The sequence below is a fragment of the Anolis sagrei genome, chromosome 2 (genome assembly GCF_037176765.1).
Source record: "Anolis sagrei isolate rAnoSag1 chromosome 2, rAnoSag1.mat, whole genome shotgun sequence".
NCBI classification, from domain to species: Eukaryota; Metazoa; Chordata; class Lepidosauria; order Squamata; family Dactyloidae; genus Anolis; species Anolis sagrei.
This window is the reverse complement of record NC_090022.1, coordinates 218,306,902-218,332,939: the sequence shown is the minus strand read 5'-3', so window position 1 is coordinate 218,332,939 and position 26,038 is coordinate 218,306,902. Positions and strand designations below refer to the sequence as shown.

The window sequence follows — 26,038 nt, the reverse complement described above, 5'->3', positions numbered from 1 at the left end:
TAAGGAACTGGTGTCACCTAACCCAGGTAGTATCACTACCCGATAATAACAATTTCCGGGCGAAGCACCTGGGTTTCGGTAATCAAACCGTATCACCATCAAGGGAAAGGAATGAGGAGTCTCTTCCAGAGCTCTTGTATCGAGACTCCTTCCCATTAAAGGCCATTAACAACACCTCACCCCTTTAAACTGTAGGTGAGTGTTTAACTTAAGGGCCTTTCACCCCTTAAGGGGTGCCCTAGGTGCACACCGACTAAAGGAATTTCCCTATCTATTTACGCCACGGATTGGGGGCAAATGTCCATTTCGCCCCCATCCCCCACCAATTCCTCTAACACCCCTAAAATACCTTCCTGTAAATCTAACCGAAATCGTTGGTTGCCCAATTCCGAAAGACGTACTCCAAAACCCCGATACAACCTCTCGTCGTCACGAGTGATGTTTGGGTGCTCAATGTAACGACCCCTCTGATGGATCCAAACAATCACATGGCCCGAGTCACTCGTATTCTGGCTTTCTCAAGCCTTCCCATGTCGCCTCTGCACTTGCGACGAGGTATGATAGCGGACAAACGACGTGCACCCTGGGCCATGACCAACAAATCCTTCGAATGTCCGCCCGTGGATCAGAACAATCACATGGCCCGAGTCACTCGTTTTGTGGCTTTCTGAAGCCTTCCCACGTCGCCTCTGTACTTGCGACGAGGTATGATAGCAGACCAAACGACGTGCACCCTGGGCCATGACCAACAAATCCTTAGAATGTCCGCCCGTGGCTCAGAACAATCACATGGCCCGAGTCACTCGTTTTCTGGCTTTCTGAAGCCTTCCCACGTCGCCTCTGTACTTGCGACGAGGTATGATAGCAGACCAAACGACGTGCACCCTGGGCCATGACCAACGGTGGATAACCAACACATCAGGAGAAACACCCACTCCTGGTAACAAACAACAAAGGGAACACAAACCGTCCCAATGCAATGCAGTCAACGCCGCTGCATGATATAACACCTGCTCATAAACTGATGTGTGCTAAAGCCGCCAGCCAGTAATTTGCTGCAGCTCTGTAAGGCTAACTTTCCAGCCAGCAACTAAGCGGACCCGCCTTGATTGGGCTGGGGCCCTTTTGGAACAGTAACCTGTCCAGGGTTCCTTCTATTGAACTGGGCACCTCTTGGCCCACTTCTTGTGGGTTTTCCCTTGTAACAACTATTGGTTGCGTGGTTACCCTGGCATATTGCACAGGCGTGCTGATATTTACAGTCCTCGCGGGCGCAAGCTCCCTGGGCCGCGTATTCCCAGCACATAGCCTTTTGCCTTTGCGGCTGTTGTGCTGGGCCTCCCTGCCGAAAGGGCTGACTCTCTTTAGTGTTCTGTATAGTATGGCCGCTATCGGCCTTCTCACCAGAAACTGCTCTGGTTGTATTCATTACCTCCATCCACAATTGACTGTCGATGAGGTCCCATCGCTTGTTAGGCATCGTGGCAGCCTCAGAACGAAAGCGGCTATCGTAAACAAGCCACGCCTGACCTTTTCTTTAGCTTCTCTTTACGTTCTTCGTCCAAATCCTCTTTTTCCTTTTTTCTAACTCCCTAAAGTATAATGAAAACATATCTATATACTCGTTCCTGAGTATCCTGTCTATGGTTTTCTGTGACAAATGAGCCCCCAAAGAGGCTGAGGCTGCCGTAGGTGCAAAACCCATTTATCGGTTCCCCAATACTGGTTGTCATCCCCCGTCCTAGCCATTTCTAAGGTTATGGGGGCAACCGTAGGGACTTGAGGGCCAGCCTTTGCGACCGAAGCTCCTGTTGCCACCAGGGCCGGACTTGGGAGAGTAGGTGTTGTGTTTTGCGCATGGCACAGGCCCCAAGGCCAGACCAGTGTGGTGTTATTACCTGCGGATGTCGAAGGCCCGTCCACGACGATGGCTTGTGTAGCAGGCTGACCAGGTGCCGCCCGCTCTGGCACAGCCGGTGACGCCGAAGGAGATGTCATGACCGGATCAGCCGGTGTGGTGGCCGATGGTGATGCTTTCTTCGCAGGCTGTACCTCCGCGCTAACTGGTTGAGACCAGGATACAGCCGGGGCCGCGCTGGTCAGCGTTGTTGTTGCTGGGTTGTCAGCCGACACTTGACCCACGACCGTTTGCGGTGTCGGGGCCGGAGGATCTTGTTCCCTCTGATTGGGCTCCGGTTGGCTGTTGTGATCAACTTCTTGTGTCGCAGCTGCTCGGGCGGCCTCTAGAACAGACATGCGGGAGAGCAGATTTTTAAAAATTATCTTCCTGCTAGCCTGCCGCGCAGGGCGCGGCCCAGCCTCCCTTGTTGAAAGCCCCCTCTCCCTCTCAAATTTGTCCATCCTAGCCATAAGAGCATTCAATTCTTCGGCTGAAACGTCCTCCTCCTCCGATGATGATTCCCTAGGAGGGAGGGGACGCTTCGCCGGAGTCTTCTTGGCAGGTCCCTTTCCTTTAGGGCCGCCAACATTCTTCCTCGGCGTCATCCTGAAAGAAAAATTACCAGTGACTGTGTCAATAAGTATAAAGTGCCAGTAAAACAAGTTGACAATGACTTTATCACTATGTATATATATATATATAGGGCAATGCAGAAATGCTTAAATCTATGCCTCACCGACTGTTGTATAGTTATAACTTAAGTGACCTAAGGCTCACCTTAAGTTCCCCATGGAATAAACCACTGTTCAAGCAACTAATATGCTATTTACCAGCGTCCGCTTTGCCTAAAGGCGGAGCTCTCTAGTGCCTTCGTAAGGGAAGCCCAGGCTAGGCCGGGGCATATTGATCAACTCACATTTGCATTGAGTCTCGCTGTGAGGTTATCACAAGTTGGGGCTGACCCCAGAAGCTCACCCTGTACCCAAGTAGTCAGAGCCTACAGTTGGGTATATACCTATGCATTGAGTCTCACTGTGAGGCTATCACAAGTTGGGGCTGACATCAGGAGCTCTCCCGCACTCAAGTAGACTGAGCCTACCGTTGGGCCTATTGATCTAATCACATTTGCATTTATTACTACTTAAGTGTTGATTTTTATTTTATATACATATGTCTTGAGTCCCACTGTGAGGCTATCACAAGTTGGGGCTGACATCAGGAGCTCTCCTGCACCCAAGCAGCCAGAGCCTACCGTCGGGGCCTATTGATCTACTCACATTTGCATTTATTGATGTTTAAGTGTTGGTTTCCATTCTATATATCTATGCATTGAGTCTCACTGTGAGGCTATCACAAGTTGGGGCTGACATCGGGAGCTCTCCCGCACTCAAGTAGACCGAGCCTACCGTTGAGTCTATTGATCTAACCACATTTGCATTTATTACTACTTAAGTGTTGATTTTTATTTTATATACCTATGCCTTGAGTCTCGCTGTGAGGCTATCACAAGTTGGAGCTGACATCAGGAGCTCTCCCGCACCCAAGTAGCCAGAGCCTATCGTTGGGGCCTATTGATCTACTCACATTTGCATTTTTTGCTGCTTTAAGTGTTGGTTTTTATTTTATATACATATATATACACATACACATAGATATCCATATACATGGATACATACCTACAAACACACACACACACACACACACACACACACACACACACACACATATATATATATATATATATATATATATATATATACACATACATACATATATATATATACATATATACCTTTTTTTTGGTATCAGAAGCTGGATCAAACAGCAGGAGCTCCCCCTCTGATCCTATTTAAAATAATAATATTATTTGGGGTGTATCAGAAGCTGGATCTAGCAGCAGGAGCTCTCTCCCTGCTCTATTTTTTTTTTGCTATCAGAAGCTGGATCAAACAGCAGGAGCTCCTCCTCTGATCCTATTTAAAATTATATATATATATATATATATATATATATATATATATATATATATATATGTTGGTATCAGAAGCTGGATCTAACAGCAGGAGCTCTCTCCCTGATCCATTTTTTTGGGAGCTGTGGCTAACATCGGGAGCTCGCTCCGCTCCCGAATAAGAACTATCGACCTTAGGTCAGCAACCTCTGTAGCCAAGGGTATAACTCCCCTATTACCTGTGTAACGTTGTATATTTAACATCATACCTACTACATATAACACGCATCCGGCCCAAAATAAAGTAATTGAAATACCTTTCACTTTCATTTTGCCCCATGTGGCAAACGAAACTGGGCCTATCCTAAAATGGCAGCCGCCCCATCTCCCACCATGGCCTCCATCAACGGCCCGGACGGCGACCAAAATTGACGCTGCGGGCCCCGGCAGTGACGGATGCCAATTCAACACGAACCCTATTGCCAGAACCCTCAGGTAGCTCGAGGCCGGGCCCAATCCTAGGCCACGGTGACCATGCGCCAGGGAATGTCGATGGCCGGCTAGCCGCCTGCCAAGCCGCCCAGCTCCAGGCCCCTGGCCACATGTGCCTTTGTTTGCCATAACCAAGGCCTCTGTGAAGGGCCCTGAAGGGCCCAGCCTTCGTCCAGGAGGGGGGTGGGTGGGTGAAGCCTCCCTCCCCCAGGACCCCTGTACAGACCTGTAGATGCTCTTCTTATCCCCTTAACCTCTTTTCTTCTCTTCTTTGCTGAACCTCTTCAGACTTCTTGTCTTCGCTCTTCTCTGCAACCTCTCTCCCCAACTTCCAGGCGCGGAATGAGCCTGGGAGGGCCTGGCCTGTGCTATCAGGCCACGCCCCCGGATGTTCTGGAGGGTTCCTCCAGAACTCCTCCCTGCCTCGTGTGAGGCAGACAAATGTTTTTTCTCTCCCCATTTCTTGGGGAGAGGAAAACTGTTGTGAAAGGCTGGTGGTTAGATTGGTGCCTAAGTGTCATTGCTCACCCTCTAGAGTTAGAAAGGTCAGATGAACAGGATAAGGCAGATTGCCAGGAACCCACAGCTCCTGGTGGTAGTGGTTTCTCTGAGTGAGAAAACAAAAATTGAGGCAGAGGGGGATCCAACAATCCAGCAGGAGTTGCAACCCACCGAAGACCCATTACCATCATTCATAATGTGATGAAAAGATAAAAGAGAGGTTGTATTGTTAAGTAGGAGACACTGACCTAATTAGGCACCTGGGGTCTTGAAATAGTCTGCTATATATTACCCTATACATCATCCTGAAGGCCTTGTTGCTTTCAGCCTTCCTGTTTGACAGCTAGCAGTACTTTTCAGCATTTTCATGATCTTGCACTGGCGACTATTCTGAATTCTGTTTCATTTCTTACTGGCTTTATTTTTTTGGACTGACTAATGATCTCATCAGACGTGGGGAATTTAGCATCCTAGGACACTTTCACTCTGTCTTGGGGATGGAGCCTCATGGGGGATTGAGCCACAATGTCATGTGATTACTGATGCAGGCCCTGCCCACAATTGGTGTGGAAGTGTTGTTGGATGCTTCCCTCAGAACATTGCCACGAGGAAGGTGCATTCCCCAAGTGATGGGGAAAGCATTGCCAGGAGGGAGCTACGTGTGGTGCATCCTGCTTCACATGGCTTTTCTGATGAGACCCTTGCTGAATTACCTCTATACTGGCTGAGGACAACTTTATTGTTTTTATCTTCATCCTGGTGGATAATCCGTAACTGACCTCAATTGAATTTACACCTTGACAGCTTCTCATTCCTGAATCACTTGCTGACTGGAATATAGGACACAACGGACTACATGGATTATAATAGCTGAGAAGGGGTTGGCCCTTGGTTTTGGCTTTTCATACCTCACCCTTTAAAGTGTATGTTTGAGGGAGGTAGTGGCAAAGTAGAAGCCTCATTTGAATGCATCGCTGCTGACATGCTGCAATGAATAAAGCATGGAAGTGGGCCTTAGGTGGCTTGCCACTTTATGGGAAGGGGGAGATTTAGAAGACCCCTGGCATTGACCATTTATTCCACATTAGGGAGGCCACTCTGCAGGTTATGGATTTTGTAAAGCATTACTAATGTGTGGCCCAAGTTTACCCTACCACTTGTGTCTGTCCCATTATTTCTGAGTATATAAAGACACCAATATATTGCATTGAAGTCCATGTTTATCTGTGGTTTACATACACCTTTTATTTCAAAAGCATGAGCTGAAGTGGTGGTGGTGGTGGTGTTTGAGTATATCAGTGGAAAGTATCAACAACTGCTTGCTTCATTATAAACAATTTGCTGCAAAATATTTTGAGCCACTTTACAAGTTAAGTGGAAAGAGATTGGAACCTGACATTTGGCACAGGAACAGTTCTCATCATCTAAGTGATTTTGGTGACATTTAGCTTTGACTTCACCATGCTATGCACCTTTGGAAATTTAATTTTACATGTTGTGTTGAAAAGGTTTAATGCCTCTCATGGCCAAAAATAGATACCTGCTATATGTTATATATAATTGATCTTAACAACCCCACCAATAATTTTAAAGGCAGAAGAGATAGCTGGTCATAAGGAAAAAAAGTGAACCTATGATCATGTTGCAGACTTTTGATAACAGTGGTGGGAAAAAAGGAATAAAACCACACAATTACTAACTGATTTTAATTCACTGCTCCACACCCTTGTAAGCAAATGCATAATAATGATGAATGAATGAAACTGAACTGTGCGTGAGATCTTAAGCTAGAAAGAATGATGTTTAAAATCCCTGCGGGTTAATTTACTCTGAAGTTCTCTTTTTTTCCAGAGGCCCATATTTCTGCAGAACATCCATCTGGATTATTGAAGTCCATCTGGTCTTGTTTGCAGTAACACATTTTCTATATTTCATAGTGCCCGGGCCTTAGATCTTTTTGCACATGAAAATGTCATTTGGTTTGCATTCCATTCTGTCTCCAACTGCTGGATAAAAATCTTAGTAATCCTCATGTATACATTAAAATAAATAAGAAAAGTACTATACAACTTTGAGTGACAGTCTATCTCACTGGTATAGAAGTTCTTTAAGAGGAACTACATGATGGCTTCCATCTCATCACTCAGCCTTTTGCAGTGATAGTCCCTTCTTTCTCCATGGCCATTCAGTGACTTGGGAGGGTGGAGGAGAGTTGGAAAAGCATGTATGGTATATATGTTCCTGTATCTAAATGCAGACTAATGCCCTCATCTGAGAAGTTCCACTAGTATCCTCCAGAGATTTCAACATATTATGTCATTGTTTTGCATCTAGTTATGCTCACATTGCCTGATGCTATTCTGATTCTCACCTCATTATTCAACAACCACTTAATAGCCAGGAAGGGAGGGGTCTATCATGGTTTAAATAGTGAGAGCAGGTTCATTGCTGATGGCAAAAGAAAATATTAAACTTTTCAACAACAATGGCACACATGGGTACAAATTGAATTTACAGTTGCATACATCACTAACAAGATGCCAACTATCACTATTAGGCATCAGCCACAGCATCTATGAGGTAGTGTGATTGTGAAAAAAAAGCACAGGCATCTAAATATCTAAAGCTTGTGTCCAGGGTAACGTTAAGTAGAAGCTCGAAGGATTCATACAGATTTTGATGGGAGCAAGGTGAATCCCAATCTGCCCCCTAATTTTGGGGAAGAGCTCTGCATAGTAAAACATAATTTTCAATTGTACCAAAAGGAATTTCATTAAAGCCATTAATCTTGTTGTGCATCAGTGTCTCATCTGTAAAATTTGATTATGGTATACAATTGGTCCTTTATTAAAACTAGGATGCCCGGTTTCTCTAATCTCCAGATTACTATAGAGTATCTTGGGGCCTGATCCTTATGATTACTTAGAGATACACCAGCCAAGTATGCATTCACCAGAGAATGACATAAACTGCTGCTTTCATATTCATTGGTATTTCAGGATGAATATTTTTAGCTCCACAGTTTAAGAGCATTTCAGACTGCTGAAATTGTATCTGACATGCACAATATATTGTATGTTGTGTGATAAATAATTGAACAAGGAAAGGGGAAAAATAATAAATTGGGGTGTAGGATAAGATACTTATGGGCAATGTCAATTACCAGATACAGATCTGTACACAACAATATCAATTTCCTAAGTATGGGAATGTAGCTATTAACTAGCTATTGATTCAGCACCATAATTTATTTTCTTTGTTAAAATTTCAGAATGCTAAATATATTAAATAAAAACCAAGACATGGATCGATATGCAGAAGTCAAGAGGATGATCACATAGTGATATTTGCTTTAAAATGGTGCAGCATGATACATACAGGTTCGAAGAAGAAGAAGAAGAAGAAGAAGAAGAAGAAGAAGAAGAAGAAGAAGAAGAAAGTTAAGCTCCAGTTGAAAGATAGTTCTCTGACCCCTTTTATTATGAAGTGTTATCTAGTGAATCTAGAATTGTATCTCACTGGAGAGAAGAAAAACATAGGAGTGTATTATCTGTGACATTCATTTATTCATTGTAATAAAGAGTTGCTTTCCATTATGGAAGAGTCTTTGAATGACTAAAAAAAGAAAACATACAAAAATCCAGGCAACATATTTTTGTGTTATTGTGTGCTTTCAAGTCGTTTCTGATGTATAGCACTCCTAAAGGTGTTTTCTGATAATGAAAATGTGTGTTTTCCTCACAGTCATCCAATGAGTTTCCATGGCTGAGTGGGAATCAAACACTGGTCTCCAGAGTCTTAGTACAATGCTCAAAAACATTCTATCACACCGGCTCTTGTCAAGGAAAACTATAATCAATAATGGATGATAATGATTATGACGTTCACAACCTACCTCTATTACCTATGTTATCCACAATCAATATAGCAGGGTAATACAACTACAAATATAAACTTAATACGTAGACTGGCTTACTCTTCAGTATTTTTGTCATCATAAACTGACTTATATGTAAAGGTGAATTGCACTGCTGTGCAATTCTTGCAGGCTCAAGAAGGGAGCAGAGGTGTATCTACATCTCCGGGACATTGCACAAATGGATCCTGCAATATGGCTTTTGCACCTTGGGTCCCATTTCCCAATGGTGAAAAAACACAATGGACTCTATAAATTGCTCCCCAAAATGCATATGTTTTGAACTGCCATTGATTCCCTATGGCTCTATTAATCTCAGAAATATTTATTTGAATAAAGTCATGGTATTTAATGCCAAATATCTGATTAGTTGAAGAACATTTACAAGGCATATAGAGCTCCGCAAGTTCCCAGTATCATTCTACATTGTGTATTTCAAGATGACTTGCTATAGTAAATGTGCAATAAGAAACTGCTTCTCACTTGCCTCCATCCCAAACTGGAAATGAGCCAAATTTCCTCGTTTTTTTTCCAATTTAACTCTCACCTGTGATTTCTTCTAAAGATCCATAATCACACACCTAAAATATCTTTCCATACCTAGCAATAAATAAATAAATAAATAAATAAATAAATAAATAAATATCCAGCACACAAACAACTTTCACATTTTTCTCCCATAAATTTCCCCATGTCTTTCTCCCTTCTAAATTTTGCGGTCAGGGTTTTCTGTTACTACAGTAGTACTTCCACCACTCTATCTGGATATATCCTCCTTAATCCTTTCCAGGCCTCTCTTGCCCATTTGTTTGGGCTAAGACATTTCTCCTAAGGCTATGTCCTCATATTCTGAATTGGGTTCTCTGTCTTCATCTTTCTTCTGAAAGGTTGTCTACACCAGAAAAAAAATAAATCTATACCCACTTTAATTCTGGCACCATAGGAACATAGGACAATACAAATGAAATGCACAGACACACCATGGGTGACATATGGTCCACGTGAAAGGGATCTGGGAGTCTTAATTGACCATAAGCTGAACATGTGGTAGCTAAAAAAGCCAGTGTGGTTCTAGGCTGCTTCAATAAGAGCATTAAACACTGAAGGAAGTAACAGTCCCACTTTGTTCTGCTCTGACCAGACCTTGCCTGAAATAATGCTGTGTCCAGTTTGGGGCACCAAAATTCAAAATTCATTTCCAATTCAGTTAATGGAAGATAATCTCTTCCCTGCACTCCATGTTTGGTACTTCAGAGAATGAAAGTGAACAAACACAAAAAAGAATGTTGTACTACAGCCCATAGAATCCTTTAGCCATTGGATATACTGGCTGATTTGTACAATTTGGTTAGTTTGTAAAGCAGCTCCTAGAATTCATAACCACTGGACATACTGATTGCTTTAATAACTAGGAAAGATAATAATGGAGCTCTCCAGCAAAGTAACGACACATGCAAGGCAGAAGTTAAAGAAAACAACAACCCAGCAATGCCCACACTCATCCACACACAGGAGTCATATATAATCTATATATAAAATAGATTTACTTACAATATATCTACATGGTCAAATACGTCTTCACATAATAGAATCATAAAGTTGGAAGAGACCACATGGACCATCTAGTCCAATCATGAAAGCAGAGGAGACAGAAAAAGATTGTAGATTAAAATGATCTAGGAGGAGAGTATGTAAATTAAATTAAACAATTAAGAAGTCTGCAAGAATGCTAAGTAGGAATTAGTGAGTATAAGTATGCAAAGGTTGCCAGTTCTAACACAGTGGGAAATTCTGGGAGTTGCAGTCAAAACTTTCCTAAACTCAAATACAGCTAGTATTTGACCATCTCTCACCATCAGAAAATGTTGCTCAGTAGAGTGTCCCAGTTTTCCTATACTCTCCTTCATTGCGTTTTCCTCCCCCACCCTTCTGTTTTCAGCACTTTATTATAGTTCCTCTGCTCAGCTCTTATCAGTACTTCTTCAGATCCTCTTTGTTCCTATCTTTGCCTCCAGCATTGATTTCATGGCTATGCTATGCCATGTTTTCTGCTTCTTGTGCTCATTCACCTTCACTCCTCCCTCTTTTCCACTGCTACAGTAAAATGCTCTTTCTTTTAAAAAAATGTGCTAAAATTTAATTTTCTCTTTAACCAAAGTTTCCTTTTGTTTAACAGGACAGACATGGCTTCTATTTTCTGTGGGTATCTTTATGAGAGAGCAATCTTTTTTTTTTTTGCCTCCCTGAACATTGGAATGGAGCAAGAACTTATTCCAGAAGTGGTGTTTTGTTGTGCTGAGTGAACAGATGATGCCCTGAAGGCTTTTCATGTAATAGCTAAAAATGCTTACTTACTGGGTCAGTTGGTGTTCCTAGAATCTCTAGTGCAGGACACTATCCTCCCAAAGCCAAGGCAAAGATCAGTATGGCAAAAAGGCTTGAAAGAAGCTATTTATGGAGCTGGAATGTGAACAACAAAAAATGAGTCTGCAGCCTACCATGAAGAGGTTCTCCAGAGATTTCCAGATTATAAAAGCAGATTGTTGTGGTTTTACCACACCAACTAGTGCTGTTTTGTGACTAGTACCTAAGCAAATAAGTACTTTTCCCCACCTGTTCATCCTGTATTTTTGCAAATGACAAATCCAATGCAAAAAGCACAATTGGTCTTCATGGCTCTCATTTCACAAGGCAAAACGAACCTGCAATTGGCTATACTGGAGCTGCCTAATGCTGAGAGAAGTGGGGATTGAGAAGTGGGGGTGGGAGCAAATTTATTCTATCAAAATCACATTGGCAGGATTTGGCTAAGATTCAGGAGATACCTTATGAGCTTACTTAAAAGTACAAATCTGGGACCAGAGATTGGTGAATTAGCACAACTGTGTGAATTGAGAGATGTGCGAGAGGGAGGATGCTTATACTGGTAGCATTATCGGTGATCACACAGCTATCATGGCATATCACCATCATCATGAGATAAAGTCCTCACTTTCGGTGAACTGAAGTTTCTTTCATTCAAGTATCAAAAAAGTTAAGATTCAAAACATGATGTGCATGATACTTACCTGGCAGGGGAGACACCATGGTCATGAAGGAGGTTTTCCCAGGGTGAGGCTCATCCATTGCACTCTGGGTGTGCTGACCCCTGTGATTTTTCCAAATGCGGGAAACTCGACTACATAATATGTGGTAGTTCAAGTTCAAGACAAAATTTGTAGCAGAAACATCTGTACTTCTGTGCCAGAAATAGCAATATGTTTTTCTTGTGAATTGGTCCTAGGGATAGATCATTCTGTCTGTTTTGGTTTCTGTACTGCACATCAACACTGCTTCTGCATCCATTTGAAAATAGGCATTTAAAAGTGGCACATCAAAAAGTCCACACAACTTAAAAAAGTACCTCAAGTGCTCTCACATAATGTTTCATTTTTAAGCTATATGCATTTTTGTATGCAATTGCCTCTATCAACTGTCCTCAGATCATCAAATACCTTGGTGCAATGAGTCCCTTTCAATTCTGTGCCAGCAGGCAATGAGGTGACACCAGGGTGGTGGGATTCTCCTTTTCTTTTCCTCTCCTTCTCACTTTTCCCAAGCTGTTTTTTCTGTTTATTTTATATATTACAGTTATAATTGCCTTTCGTTTTTTCAAAGCTGGAATTTCCAGCTAAAGAAATACAGAACAGGAAAAGTCCAGGAAGGAAAGGTTACTTCAGTATACATGGGACCACAAACAGATGAATAATCACAATTGCATTAATTAAGAAAGCTGGGATATTGAAAGTGCTCAAATTGATGATCGTTTATTTATTTATTTAAAGTATTTATATACCACTTTTCCCACCCCTAGGGGGACTCAAAACAGATGATGATGATGATGATGTTTATACCCTGGTTTTTCTCTCCACAAAGGAAACTCAAAGCGGGTGATAGCACAACTGTAGTGGAATAGAGGGTTTGTGAGATAAAGTCCTACAATGCTGAAATGCAAGGGTGCACAATAATTCAGCACCAGATATACAATCTACATGTGATATGGATTCTACACATATGTTTTACTCATTCAGTGTATTCAACTCCCACAGTATTTTCCAGCAGTGGGAAGATGACGAGGAGGAGAGAGAAGAAGAAGAAAAGGAAGAAAGGGAGGAATAAGAGGAGGAGAAGGAATTTAAAGAATATTTGCAGATTTTGTTATCCCTGCCAAGAAATGATATCTCAAGTTTTGATACCTTACAAGAACTTTCATGTTGTTGTTGTTGTTGTTTTTTTTTTTTTTTTGCATACTGGGAGTCTATTTGCATTATGTATGGAAAGTTATAGTACAATACACATAAAACACATTCTGGTTGCACAAAAGAGTGATTTTACATACAATGTTAGATTTTGGGGGCAAAAAAGTCCCAAATAAGAAATATAAATAAAAATATATCTCATATTATTGTACCTTTTCTCAGGAAAAATAAACAAATTCCCAGAGAGGAACTGAATACATTGTTGATACAGGCATATGACCGTATGTAATGTTACAGCATGTGAGAAATTGGGAGCGTATGCCCAGGTCTGGTGCTCTATTTTGTGTACAGTTATCCTGGATCACTGATTATGTGAGCTGATCCTATATGACAGAAGAAAAAGGAACAGAATCAGGATCCCAAGAGTATCATGAGGGAGTGGGGCCGCATAGAAAACATTAATAACACTCAGAATCCAGCAGAATCAGAGGAAAAAATTGTGTTCTATAGAGAACAATGGCCAGGTTTTGGAGTTAATAATCAAATATGCAATTGACGAGAAAGAGATGGTATGGTCCAAGATTGAGTAGTGGCCAGGTTCCTGAGTTAGAAGATAAATGAATGAATAAGACAACAATAATTTTAGCATCTTCTTTCAAATTGATTAGATAAACAACCCCAAAATAAGAGACTTCTTATATAATTCCAGGAAATGCATCTATCAGTTCTTTAGCTGATAGAGACATATCCTGATCTCTTCTTGGATGATGTGGTGACACCTTACAAAAGCTTCAATATCTGGAGGACTGGATTAATTCTGCAAGAAGCTCCAGGAAGAGTATGGGCCCACCTGGGTAATGTGGAAACAATTCAGTTCAGTTTGTCCTCTGGTTTTTGAGATTCGGGCTTGTCTGATAAATGAGTAACATCTGAAACAGGATTTAGAGTTATGACTCCAACAACATTATGATTTTAATGTTTTTGCCTGCTGAAGAAATCAGTAAAGTGTTGAAAGCCTTCAAGATGCATTTTCTTAATTATGGTTGGTGAATAAGGCATCTCTTTTTTGTGAATTTTTGCTTTTGTTTGCTGTATGGCCAACATGACTACCCCTTAATAATTTCCAAGTCTGGAAATGTTTTGCTACCTAATTGGGAAGGTCGAATGGTATCTGTCTAGGCATGAGTCTGCAACATGAGGCAGAAAACCTCTCATACATCTCTTCTTATCTATAAATATGAGACAACAGCAAATTAAAGAATTAAACATTTGCCATTATTTTGTCATATAAAAATCAGCTAGATATATACACTTAGCATACAGCTATGCTTTTAAAAGACAAGTTGCCTATAAAAAATGTCAAAGTCATCGTCGCCCCCCCCCCCCAACCTGGATGAAATGCAGCAATAAGGGGGAATGAACTGCACAGGACACCCTTAAGATATGCTTTTCAAAGGAATATGGAACAGAGGAAATGGCTTATCTCTTCTCACACCTGTACCCATGTTGGCTGGGTGGTTCCCATAAATGCTATTACTATTTGATAACCATCCATACAATGAGAGTGGACAAGGAATTTGGGTTAAACTTATTTTGATCTTACCTATTAAAGATGGGTTGGTTGGGAAATGAAGCTAGAGCAATGTGATGTGAGTCTACCTGAGTTCAATTGTCACCCCCTTGGCAACCTCTTCAGTGAAGCACTTCAGCTCCAAGGTCAATCCAAATATCGAGGTTGCCCCCCAGCTTGTCACAACTGGAGCGTAATCCAAGGGATTCACATCAAAAACACAGAACTCTGTAAGTGAGAGCCAGGATCTGAGGTGAACTTCAAAGGTAGCCTCCTTCCTCGACCCCTACATCACAGAACTCTACAAAAGGAAGTTTCAGAGTCACATCCTACACCAAAAGGGTGCTAAAGGCAAACACCAAAGATGTATTCCACTCTCCCACATGACAGGAAAGCCTATTTAATGACAACATTCAAAGCCAATTATACAAGTCCTGTGGACACAGTTTGGGGTAGACAATGGTATTGACAAGTAAATGACAAATACCTTAAGGTATTTGCAGATATTGTTCACACTTTCAAGCCTCTTTATAGTAATATGGAGAGGAAAAAAATACAGAAGCAAAGTCTGAGTACTAAATATTTTGTTTTAGTACTCATTAAGGTAACACTTCTAAAGCAAGGGAAATATATGTTTTGATGTTGCGTTTTTCTTAAGAAAGTGACAATAAAACCCTCTCTATGTCACTCATTAAGTTAATTTTTCATTTTTCTCAAATTTGTTTTGATTCACACTGCAATGTCCTCAAGGTGAGCATTTCTTTTTATCACAGGATTTCCACCCCTTTCACAAGTATAATGGGCATTCATTTCAAAAGGATCTCAACTACGTAATTCATCTAGTCATATTAAAACTGTGAAAGGTATCTTTTTATGGCATTTGAATTTTCATTTTAAATTACCCTTTCCAAAGTCATTCAATTAAATTCATTAAAAGGACTCCACTGGATTTTTGAACTTTCAGGTAAAGATTAAAAAGGATGAAACAGAACTTTTAGTGGCCAGTATCTAGATGAAAATCAGTCACCCTTTATGTACAGGGTAAAACTTGACACACAGCTTAAAATGCTTTGTAGTTAACTGCCATTAACTTATGGTGACTCTATGAATGAGATGCCTCCAAGTCCCACTATAATCAACAGCCCTGCTCAGCTCTTGCAGACTCAGGGCTGTGGTTTCTTTGATTCAGTCTGGAAAGTGGTCCTGCTCTTCTCCAACTTTTCTAGTGACTCATTTCTTCTCACAATGTTGTCAAAGTACGGCAGTCTCTATTTAGTTATCTTGGGTCCTAGAAAGAACCTAAACATGATTTCCTCTAGGGCCCATTTATTTGGGGTTTTTTTTTAGCAATCCATAGAACCACATTACAAATGAGTGGATGTTTTCCTATCAGCTTTCTTCACACTCCAACTTTCCCAAACAAACATAGAAATAGGAAATATGATAGGATGGAATATTCTTACTTTAGTATTCAGTGATACATCTTCTCACATCAAGATTTTGTCTAGTTCCTTAATAGCTGATTTTCCAAATCCAAATGGCCTTCTGATTTCTTGTCTGCAGTTTCTATTCTGATCAATTACTCAACCAAGCTATGGAAAATTGTGAACTATTTTAATGTCTTCACCATCTGCTTTAAAGTTATGTAAATAATCTATGTTTGGTATTTTAGTTTTCTGATGTCCAAACTGTTCAGGAAAGGAAGCAGCAATAGAGATCATATTGCAAACATGCATTGGATAATGAAGCATACCAAAGAATTTCAGAAGAAAATAAGCCCATGCTTTATAGATTATAGCAAAACCTTTGACAGCACAAATCATGAAAAATTGTGGCTCACTCTTAGCAACATTTCATTGTCCTGATGCATAATCTGTACTCAGGACAAGGGTTTACAGTTAGGATAGAATATGGAGAAATGGAATGCTTTCCAACTGGATATAGAGTAAGACAAGGTTTTATTTTATCACAACATATGTTTAACTTGTATAATGAACATATCACACACGCTAAGGGGCCTTCTACACAGATGGTAAAATGCAGAAGAAACCAGGATAAAAGGGGTGGCGGGGGTGGCTAGGTGACGGTTGCCAAAATTTTGTATTGGATTGCATTAATGGTTGAAAATGTGTTTAAAAGGTACTCTTAAAATCCTATTTTGGATGAAAAATGTGCATATCCATATGACTGTAAATCTATGCACTCAAGAAAAACATGTAAATTCATTTCTATATGGTGGTGTGGAGTGCTCCAGAGCATGTGGACATTTTAAAATCCCAAAACAACTGATGAGGACTGCAAACAAATGGCGCCACGGGCACACAGGTGGCTAAATGGAAGCATATTTGGAAAAAAATCCTATGAGAACTCTCTGCAAGCATTCCTTTGTTCTGATGTTCATGATATTAAATGGAGCTTGAATTTACACAGTGGACACCAGCATGGCACACAAGTGACCCCAAAGGGTAACGAGGGGGAAAGGGAAAGGCAGCAGAAGGGTGAGGGGAGATAATGACAAGAAATATACTTGTGTGCACATTTGTATATCTGCAACAGTGCTTATGAGGTCCAGTGCCTCTCAAAACATCTATTAAAAAAATTAAAAGTAAACTTTTGGCGGATGTCCCGTGCGTCCATCTTGCGGATTTCTAAAATCCGCTACAACTGGACTTGTCAGGATGTTGGGGGACCATTTACCAGGACTGACAGCTCTGTGACTGGACTCTCCTTAAGGTCCTGCAATTTTTAAACCCACTTCTTTGTCCCAGATTATGAGACTGTCTGGAGGGGCCCAAAGACTGGAGGAAGGAACATCAATAATTTAAGTTATGCCAATGAAACCGCATTACTGGCAGAAATAACAGAAAATAGCAAAATCTTGGCACATTTAAAACTTGAACATTTAGAAAACTATTGGAATTTGGAAATCAGCTGTTAAGGAACTAGACAAAATCCTGACGTGAGAAAATAGATCATTGAATAATTAGGACATTCCATCTCATTGTAATTCTTATTTCTAGGTATGGTTGGGAAAGTTGGGCTGAGATCAAGGAATGGCTCTGCTGTAAACATTAGAGATGCATCTCCTGTGGATCTGTGTGTCCGTCCCCCACTTCGCTGACACAGACAAGGGAGATACTCAAGGTATCAAAGCTGAGAAATAAGAGGCAGGCAGGTATCCAAATTATTTTATCTGCAGCCCCAAAATTCAAATTCAGACATGCTGTGTTTTGTATTCTTTTGGAAACATAAAATGAGTAAACTCTAGTGTAGGAGCTGGCTGTGCAGACTTTGAGCTCTTTTGTATCCCTCAGTCACTCCTGACGTGCCAGGTAGTTTTTTTTTTATTTCTGAACAGAAAAGGGTCTGAATTATTTTGGAAGCCCCCAAGCTTCAAAATTCACTGTTTAAACACTGTAGTTTGCAGCTTCTTCTTCTTCAGCATTGATGAAAATTTCAGGAAACACCAATTTTGCAAAATGGAAGTGGATTAAGCCCTTCAATAAATGAAGGTGCAGTTAAACTTTTTTTTTATTCCATTGCTTTTTTATTCGGCTCCAGGATAACAATTGCTGCAAATTTATATTGAAACAAAGCAGCCAAAATATTCCTTTAGCTATACAGTGTCTGCATAAAGCTTTCTTGCTTAGGGCTCATCTGGACTGGTAAAAAGCCTTGGGTTTCTCAAGCATTGTACCTGTTCAGATTGGGATTTTTAAAAATCCAAACAATTATGTCCTGTGCTAGTTTACTCTTTATGAATTTCCAGCACAATATGTTATTTCTCAAAATAACGGCAAAGGACTTTCCCTCTGTTCCAGGAGTCCATAAAATCATAGTTGGAAGAAACTGTAGGGGACCCCCTGCTTGGGGTCCTTGCTGAGTCCGTCGCAGAGGGCAGCAAAATGAAGAGGGTCTAGTCTCCAGAGGTAAAGCAAATCTTGTTTATTTTCTTCACGGCCGTGGAGAGATGGAACAAGCCAGAAACAACACAGTGTTTCACTCAAAATGGCTGCCTGTGCTCTACATCTCAAAAGTGGTGTTTCTTATACTCTTTAACAAACATCTTAATCCATGAGATTAGGCAAAAGGCCAAACATCCTATACCTGGTTATACATTAAAGTTTCCTACCTTTGCTGGTTCTGCATTCCCTAAATTAAGCAATAAGGATGTGAATGAAAGGTCATATGGGCAGAAAAGCAATGTGTCACTCCTTCCAGTATGGGAGGGGTACTTCTGTTTCCTCTCAATCTTTGGTTCATAGTGACCTATTAAGCCTGACCTCTTCATTATTCTGCTGACCACTTCCAGTTTCTCTTTCTTTATTCTGCAGGTTTTCTGTGATACGTGTCTCTAGCTCCTCTGTCACTCTGTAACTTGTAAATGACCCTTTGCTTTGCCAAACAGCAGGAAATGCCTATTTTCTATTCTTATCTTAGTTTGACAAAGTACTTATTTCATTCACCTGCTTTGAATCTGCCTGCTTTGAAAAGGGGAAAGGTTACTGTCTTATGTAAAAAGCTTCTATAGTATAGGTTTTTAGATTGATTCAACTTTAGGATTATTAATTATTAGGATTTTCAGGCTTAGCCTCTTTCAAAACCACAAAGGACATTCAGTCCAATCCCCTGCCATGCAGGAACATACAATCAAAGCATCCCCAACAGACGAACATCCAACCTGTGCTTAAAAACCTCCAGAGAAGGAGAATCCATCATACTTCAGGGCAGCACATTGCACTGCAGAATAGTTCTTACCATCAGGACATTCTTTTTAATGTTTAAGTGGAACCTTTTTCCTGCAATTTGGATCGTTGCTCTACGTCTTAGTCTCCAGAGTAGCAGAAAATAAGCTTGCCCCCTCCTCAATGTGACATCTTTAAAACATTTATATAATAGTTAACTTCCAACATCTACTGTCTTAATGCCCTTTGTACTTTTGGGTGGCCAAATGACTCCTTATAGACTCAATTGCAGAGGACTGGGGAAGAAAGCAACCGTTAACCACACCTCAAGCTAGACTAACCATCAGATGGGCAAAATTGCCCATCGTAGGATGCTCCCTTTTCACTTTTGCCATGGAGCCCAACAACTCCTATTTCATGAGGTAGATCTACTTTCTGTGAGGCTCCATGGTAAAAGTGGACCGCAACACTCAATGGCAGCAACACAATGAGGGGGGGGACCAGGTGGTGGATGGTTCCTCCCATGAAATGGGATAAGCGGGGGAAGCTGGGCAATGTGAGGTGCGGAGCGATGGGTTCCCCCTGCTGGGCCCCACTGGATTCGCCACAATCCATTGACAAATCCTTTAGCTACTGTGAGGAAGTCCTAAGATGGACCAAACCATGTTTTATTTATAGTATGACTGGATGTGGGGATGGAAACAACTGTCATGACTTGTTAAGCAAAGAAATAGAATAGTTGAACATTTATTATGTCTTTGGCCATCTCAAACAGCCCTCAGAATAGACAGCACACAACACAACCCCCTTGATACACAGTGCCTACTAACAGGCTTCTCCAACCTGATGCCTGCCAGATTTCTATTTCCTGTTGTCAACAGCTAGCATCAAGACTAGATTAAATAGAAGATGTAGTTCGGGGGTGGGCAAAGTGAGGTCATGTGCGTCCTTAGGGGGATTTTTGTAAACTCTCCTTAAGTTTATCTCCCCCAAATGACCCTTGAAGGCATAAAGGGCAGTTCAACTACCATCGACGCTCTGTATTTGGCATCATCATATCCAACATCCACATATTTGAAAACATTTTCCACGGCTCCAAGATGGTGCAAGAAGAGCAGGTTGAGAAGGAGAACCCCATGCAGGAGCTGCGCATTCGCGAACTCTGCCTAAATATCTGTGTTGGTGAGAGTGAAGCTGCCAAAGTCCTGGAGCAGCTCACGGGCCTGACCCCAGTGTTCTCCAAAGCTCGATATACTGTCCGCTCCTTTGGGATCAGGAGAAATGAAAAGATTGCCATCCACTGCACTATGTGCAGGGCCAAAGCTGAGGAGATCTTGGAGAAAGACTTGAAGTGCATGAATATGAGCTGAGGAAGAATAACTTCAACTTTGGTTTTGGAATTCAGGAGCACATTGATTTGGGCATAAAATATGATCCCAGTATTGGTATCTACGGCTTGGATTTCTATGTGATTGTGGGCAGGCCTGGTTTCAGCATTGCTGACAAGAAGTCCTGGACTGGGAGCATTAGGGCCAAGCACAGAATCAGCAAAGAGGAAGCTATGCGGTGGTTTCAGCAGAAGTATGATGGCATGATCCTTCCTGGGAAATAAATGGTTTCCTCTATTTAAAAAGAGCCGATAAATGTTTTCCACTGTAAAAAAAAACAAAAACACATTCAAATGAATTCCAAAAAGAAAATCTTGATTTTGCCATTTTACATAAGAAACACCATTTTACAATGCCAAGGTATGTCACGGCACTTTTGGTGTCTGTAGTGGGTTTCCTGGAAAAATCAAGGACAAGTGTACAACATTTTTTTAAAAAAAATAGTTTTGTCCTAATGCCCTACAATGTGGTTCAGCATGCCTGAAGGGTAGCAGGATTGTGTACAGTGCTGTCCTACACTGTTTCAATTAAAAATAAATTCCAAAAAGGAAATCTTGATTTTTCTATTTTACATGAGAGACACCATTTTATGGTGCCATGGAATAAACAGGGTTTTTTTAAAAATCACAACTGTTTGCGTGTTATAGCTGTGCTTACTTACTTTACTTAGGCGATCCCTCATTGGACAAGAAAGGTGGTCTTCCTTGATGACTATTTTTGTGGGTTTGTAGGTGGCTGTGGAGCCCTATTCTTGACCCGCATCTTCTCCCACAGTGAAGGCATTGGTTTCCAGGTGGAAGGCGGTCCCGGTCGGGGTTGGCTTGACGCGCCTTCCTCCTGGCACGTTTTTCTCTTTCACCCTCCACTTGTGCCTCCTCAAATTCTGCAGCACTGCTGGTCACAGCTGACCTCCAGCTGGAGCGGTCAAGGGCCAGGGCTTCCCAGTTCTCAGTGTCTATGCCAGAGTTTTTAAGATTGGCTTTGAGGCCATCTTTAAATCTCTTTTCCTGTCCACCAACATTCTGTTTTCCGTTCTTGAGTTTGGAGTAGAGCAACTGCTTTGGGAGACGGTGGTCAAGCATCCGGACAACGTGGCCGGTCCAGTGGAGTTGATGTCAGAGGACCATTGCTTTAATGCTGGTGGTCTTTGCTTCTTCCAGCACGCTGACGTTTGTCCGCTTGTCTTCCCAAGATATTTGCAGGATTTTCTGGAGGCAGCGCTGATGGAATCGTTCCAGGAGTTGCATGTGACATCTGCAGACAGTCCACGTTTTGCAGGCATAGAGCAGGGTTGGGAGGACAATAGCGTTATAAACAAGCACCTTGGTATCCCTACGGATGTCCCGGTCCTCAAACACTCTCTGCTTCATTCGGGAAAATGCTGCACTCGCAGAGCTCAGGCGGTGTTGTATTTCGGTGTCGATGTTGACTTTGGTGGAGAGGTGGCTGCCAAGGTAGCGGAAATGGTCAACATTTTCTAATGTTACACCATTAAGTTGTATCTCTGGCATTGGGGAGGGGATGGCTGGTGACTGCTGGAAAAGGACTTTGGTTTCTCGATGTTCAGTGACAGGCCAAGCTTCGTGTGTGCTTCTGCGAAGGTGTTTAGAGTGGCTTGTAGATCTTCTTCTGAATGCGCACAGACGACATTGTCATCAGCATACTGGAGTTCTATAACAGATGTTGTTGTAACCTTGGTTTTGGCTTTCAGTCTGCTGAGGTTAAACAGCTTGCCATCTGTCCGATAGATGATTTCCACTCAGGTGGGAAGCTTCCTATCAACAAGGTGAAGTATCATAGCGATGAAGATGGAGAATAAAGTTGGGGCAATAACACATCCCTGTTTGACACCCGATTCCACCTTAAATGGGTCACTTTGGGAGCCATTGCTGTCCAAGACTGTTGCCATCATGTCATCATGATGTTCACAAATTTGCTTGGGCACCCGATTTTTTGAAGGATGGTCCAGAGAGCGCTGCGGTTCACTGTGTCGAATGCCTTTGCAAGGTCGATGAATGCCATGTACCAAGGTTGATTTTGTTCTCTGCATTTTTCTTGGAGCTGTCGTGCAGTGAAAATCATGTCCACGGTTCCTCTGGAAGGGTGGAAGCAGTTCTGGGATTCTGGGAGGGTTTCTTCTGAGGGGGGCAGAAGGCGGTTTGCAAGGATTCTTGCGAGGATTTTCCCAGCGGTGCATTTGGTAAAAGAAGCAAGACTGTTAATGTTTTTGGTCAGTGTCTTCTCTTGCCCAAATACTACCAGATTCTTTTCCCAATAATTTCCCACTCATTGTTAACACAATACACATGTCAATGAAAAGGAAAATGCCTCCTGTGTAACTGTGAATGTTTCAAATATCACAGTATTACCAGCAACCTTTGGATATTACTGGTCTTTTCTATGCCCAAAGATCATGGGAGTTGGAGTCTAATAATATCTGGGAGGCTGCAGCTATCTCTAATCCCTGTTGTAGATACTTGGGGATGTATTTCTCTGAGAATACAGGACATATTGGATACGTTTTTTACAGTGTTCTTCGTTATCTCACAATTATAGGTTGGTTCCAAAACAGACTTTTTCACAGCATCGTTTTTTGCCAGACAGCCTTCAATAGTCACATTAACCTGAGTCAGCTAGAAGAGAGCAAAAGAGCTTTCTCTTCTCAAAAGGAAGAAGTTAGAAAGCATGCTGTCAGAGCTGAAAGATACCTGGTATTGGCGTCAGTGAAAACTCTGCCTGACTTTGGAGATTGAACTGCTGCTTTCAGCTGACAGGGTTCAGAAGATTAAGGACTTGCTCTGAGATTACTCCATCATATCAAAACTATTAAAGCATCACTCCTCCCATCTCCTACTTTGGATTTAGGCTAGCTGGGAAGATGAAGATGCACACTATCTCCTCACAGTATTTTTTGAACATTTTTCTCATGAATTTGGCCTATGAAATGAGGATCCAACACCCCTGCACTGATCTTAGGCTGTGGCAAGATGAAGGGAATGTGAGAAGCAACCTGTGTGAACACAAAATCCTGTCCATGGTACAAAGTACAAAGGGCTGACAGGGATTTTAAACTATAACTGCAGTTATAAAAATCCCTCTCGATGCAGAAAATATAAGAATGACTATTGGGTACTCCAACCAGAGATAGCAGAGGTCTAATAATGGTTTGGCCAAGAAGGGTGACAAACTGGTCTATAATGTAACCCAAAGAGAGACATGTAATGGTTTTATGCTTTCCCAAAGCAGAAGGATGCACTATCAATTTCCTTACAAGCTCAACATTTTGGCTGCTAGATTTGTCTTGCTTCTCTTCGAGAGATAGAAATTAATAAGACACTTCTTTCTTAATTGCACAATCAAAATAAATTATGGTCCCAAATTGGAAGGCGTGGAAAATCGTATGTGCATTTTGGGTGCTGAGATAATGTCCAAGGGTAAATTGTTTTCGTATAAATTGCATACTTAATTAATTGCTTTTAAAATGCCCATGTATTTCTTTGTGCAAATACATTTATGTCGGTAGTCTATCTTTTTTTTTAAAGGATCGACAAATTAAATTGCACAACCACGTATTAAAATGTTGCCCTAGGTGTATTCTGACTGTGCTCAGTCATCAGCTCTTTACCCAGATACAGCAATAAATCAGGATGAGATCCTTCTATTCTGAAATTGCTACCAAGTATCCAGTTGACTAGATTTAATTTTTCTCAAATTACTGGCATGCTAAGCCCTGTTGTCTGGATAATTTGAACATAATACAATATGTCTCCAGTAGAAATATTTTTCCTCCCAAAGAAAATAAACACCTCCACTTCTTCAAAGAAATAGTTCCCCAGACAGAAACCAGCTCCTGCTGGGATTTTGCATTTCATGTTTGAGCAATTTGAATACGGAATGGCTATAGCTAATTCGAACTACAAGTGTCCATAACAAAATGAGCCAATATAATTTGGCTTGGCAAGTATGCCAGGCAGTTTAGGCTGGGACAGAGGAATGGATGCCCTTCCTGATGTTATTGGACTGCTATGGCCATCCATTTAGTTTTAAAACATGTTTTTTTAGGTCTTTGACCTCATGTAATTTATGGTCAGAATTGAGGACATTGCTTTATTCCAGCACCTTGGATTGCTAATTGTAGACAGCCCGTTTTATTCACAGGTTCCACTGCATTTCACGAATTTTATAATTTTATTCGAAGGGTTTTATGTGTGTTCATTGTTTATAAACTTATGTTTTTGTTCTATATGCTTATGTATTGTTATTTTATGTGCAGTACTTTGAAGTGCTTTTATGAGTTATCCCAAGTCCCTTCAGGGAGATGGTGGCAGGGTATAAATAAATTAATATTATTATTATTTGAAACACAACAAAATGGGTCCACAGCAAACAAGATCACTCTGCTGGCTGTATTGAATCTTATGTCAGACACTTCCCAAGTTTCTAGGACTATGTGATGTATTGGTGAATAATGTGTGCAGATCCCAGTAAGGTAGCCTTTTGCAGCTGGCAGATGGTAATTTTGTCAGTGCCAATTGTGTTTAAGTGCAGGCCAAAATCTTTAGACACTGCACCCAGTGTGCCAATCACCACTTGGACCACCTTTACTGTCTTGTGCCAGAGTCTTTGCAGTTCGATCTTCAAATCCTCATATTGTGCCAGCTTTTCCAGTTGTTTCTCTTCAATCCTGCTGTCACCTGGGATTGCAACATCAATGATCCATACTTTGTTTTTTAACATGATTGTGAGGTCAGGAGTATTGTGCTCCAAAACTCTGTCTGTCTGAATTCGGAAGTCCCAGAGTAGTTTGACGTGTTCATTTTCTTTAACTTTTTCCGGCTTGTGATCCCACCAGTTCTTTGTCGCTGGTAGATGGTATTTCTTCTTCTTCATCATCATCATCATCATCATCATCATCATCATCATCATTTTATTACTTATTAATCACCCTCCATCCAAGATGCTCTAGGTGATTTACAAGCTAAATTGTAAAGGATAAAAATACATACATACAGATATTGATGAAATTAACATAGATCAAAAGCTCTAGTAAGAAGCCAGGTCTTAAGTGCTAGGGTAAAAGGCCCTAAATCACTCATATAGGGTGGTAAGGAATTCCATAAGGCGGGGGCAGAAATGGAAAAAGCTCTGCATCTGGTACTTCCCAAGTGCACTTCTCTAGGACCCGGTATATAAAGTAGGTCACAGTCAGATGGTCGTTGCGACCTCCGATGATGGGAGAAAGAGAGACGGTCCCTAAGGTACGATGGACCCTGGCCATAAAGAATTTTAAAGGTCAGAACTAGCATCTTATATAGACCACGGTAATCAGTTGGAATCCAATACAAATGCCGCAGGACTGGAGTTATATGGCATTTCATGGATGTTCTTGTGAGTAGC

At 41.4% G+C, this 26,038-nt stretch overlaps 1 long non-coding RNA gene, 1 other non-coding gene and 1 pseudogene across 2 annotated transcripts; 2 read left to right on the top strand and 1 right to left on the bottom strand.

Annotated features, from left to right (window-relative positions):
- Positions 1-1,905: 1,905 nt before the first annotated feature.
- LOC137096128 (uncharacterized) lies at positions 1,906-4,822 on the bottom strand. Its single transcript, XR_010909307.1, has 2 exons — positions 4,570-4,822; positions 1,906-2,506 (listed from the first exon to the last, which is right to left on the bottom strand). It is a non-coding gene; the product is annotated as an uncharacterized lncRNA (long non-coding RNA).
- Positions 4,823-11,820: 6,998 nt separating this feature from the next.
- LOC132769505 (U1 spliceosomal RNA) lies at positions 11,821-11,980 on the top strand. Its single transcript, XR_009630858.2, has one exon. It is a non-coding gene; the product is annotated as a U1 spliceosomal RNA (small nuclear RNA).
- An 8,372-nt stretch (positions 11,981-20,352) lies between these two features.
- On the top strand, positions 20,353-20,885 carry LOC132766462 (large ribosomal subunit protein uL5-like; annotated as a pseudogene).
- Positions 20,886-26,038: the final 5,153 nt, after the last annotated feature.